At 31.3% G+C, this 2,626-nt stretch overlaps 1 long non-coding RNA gene across 1 annotated transcript in view; it reads right to left on the bottom strand.

Annotated features, from left to right (window-relative positions):
* Positions 1–1,931, bottom strand: part of LOC142759363 (uncharacterized) — a 16,933-nt gene extending 15,002 nt beyond the window's left edge. The window contains exon 1 of the long non-coding RNA XR_012883127.1: positions 1,620–1,931. This is a non-coding gene — a long non-coding RNA (uncharacterized LOC142759363). The remainder of the gene's footprint in view (positions 1–1,619) is intronic.
* Between the last annotated feature and the right edge of the window lie 695 nt (positions 1,932–2,626).

Below are 2,626 nucleotides of genomic sequence, written 5' to 3'. Positions count from 1 at the left end.
TGACTGTTTACTTACCTGAAATCCATTACTTCTAATAATACAAACAAGTATTACACATCTAACAATATACGACAACTGTAGATTTTTATATTTATATATAAAGACCCAATATTGTACAGCGGGCACGGTGCGGTGTGTAGTCTATTAAAAACAGTTGCAAATTATACCACAGGAAAGTATGGCATTACGATATGAGAATATATATATATATATATATATATATATATATATATATATATATATATATATATATATTCTAGTTCCTTGCACATGCAGAGACAATGTATTGCTCGTGTTTTAAATCGGTCGCCAAAAAAGACGAGTTTTGAAAAAACGCCAAAATATTAATGTGTGAAGAGCAACTAACAGATATTGACTTCATTTTATAAGTGTAATAATTTGAGAATATAGTGATGAAAATCCAAATATTGCCTCATAAAGCGAGAAAGAGGTACAGAAAAACGTACGAACAGGTACTTGTATTATTATTTATTTGATAGACAGATAGACAGATAGATAGATAGATAGATAGATAGATAGATAGATAGATAGATAGATAGATAGATAGATAGATAGATAGATAGATAGATAGATAGATAGATAGATAGATAGATAGATAGATTAGCAAATACAAATGTGTGTGCATATATATATATACAGATGCTTAGAGGTCATAAATTATTATTCCCTTTAGTATAATATTTTTGTTGTATTGCGATGGTTCCGAACTTCCGAATATCTGAACATGTGATGGGACACTTCAAAAATGTGACGCAACACGAACTGGATTTAGGTCTAATCTGTAGGATAGCGCTAGCCCATTGTACATTGCGTGACATATTTGATATGGATAGATACATCTAAAGATAGATAGGGTAGATAAAGAAAGACTTATAGGTATATATAATAAACACATTTATCATTTGATATATATATATATATATATATATATATATATATATATATATATGTATATATATATATATATATATATATATATATATAAATATATATATATATATATATATATATATATATATATATATATATATATATATATATATGTATATATATATATATTTATAAATAGAATATATAGATCAATATTCAGTTAGAGCTATAGGTAGTTATGTGAAAGATAGATAGATGATAGATAGATAGATAGATAGATAGATAGATAGATAGATAGATAGATAGATAGATAGATAGATAGATAGATAGATAATAGATAGACCATGACTTCCAGAGTTACATACCACTGTATACTAATAACACACTGTCCAATGTTATAAAAAACAAACTTTCCAATAATGTTTAATAGAAATGAACAATTTCTTTATTGTGAACATACATGCGATGCATAGGCAATAGGACTGCACCAATAAAAGGCATAGAGACCTCTGTATATTACAACATAGTAGATTAGTCTAGCACTCCTCTTTATTCCTTTACACTCTTTGGAATGACTAAGTAGATCCATGGATTAAATACAATCATGTATTTATTGGTAAAATCACTTTTATTTTATGGAAATTAACAACTTTGAACCAAGGGAATAAAATGTTTAGTTAACTTTGGAAAGCCAACTTGTAGGTTGATCATGCAGACAGGAATCTTACCTAATTATAGTGCGGCCTCCAAGCGCCTCCTGACCTCATATGTGTCGCTCTCTGCAGGCTCCTGCTCCCACTTGTATCCTCACTGCGCTCAATGGAGACGCAAGACATCTGGGGGAATCTGTCTATTCATTTATTGAACGCATCTGATTTACACCAACACCAAAAGTAAATATAATTTATACCATGTAGATAAACGGGGACATATTATCTAGCATCAACACATGCAAAACGTCTTGGCTTGGACGATCTTAAAGATGTGGTTCTATACACAGACACACACACACACACACACACACACACACACACACACACACACACACACACATATATATATATATATATATATATATATATATATATACATACATACATATATACATTCATTCATGCACACATGTATGCATACATACATGCACGTGCATAGGCACAAATGCTTATATACATACATTCATACCCACATGCATACATACATACACACACTTACTCACACTCACACAAAGGGGAGTATACACTTCAGCAAAGATGCATATGTTTGAAATTTACTACAAAAATATCTACAACCGGTTGTACAAGTCTCCACTAGCTTTGCATTACAGTGAAGTCTAAAATAATAAATTCTTCTTTAAAATGTAATATACTATGATAAGAAACGGTATTTCTCCATACAATTTAACAAAACACTAGCTGTTAATCCATTCAATCCTTCGCAGGCCTGAGTAGTAAAATGATTCTATAGGGAGCAAGTGGGCGATAAGTGTCCCTTGCATTGGGTATTTGACATACCAGCCACCAGATTAAAGTATCTCTGTCAAAGAAGGCGTCAGTCAGCACTAACTACTCAGTCCTCATTGTGGAGACGTGGTAGCCACCACATTGTCAAAGCATGGTATCCCTAGTAAGGATGGGACATATCATGTAAACCCCATCAGCAAGATCAAAGTCTTCTTTTTTAATAAGATCCAATACGTGTCAAAGCTCATTCCAATCAAATCGTCCGTAAATGAATT

Source organism: Rhinoderma darwinii, chromosome 4 (assembly GCF_050947455.1).
Source record: "Rhinoderma darwinii isolate aRhiDar2 chromosome 4, aRhiDar2.hap1, whole genome shotgun sequence".
NCBI lineage: Eukaryota > Metazoa > Chordata > Amphibia > Anura > Rhinodermatidae > Rhinoderma > Rhinoderma darwinii.
This window is presented reverse-complemented; position numbering and strand designations above follow the sequence as displayed.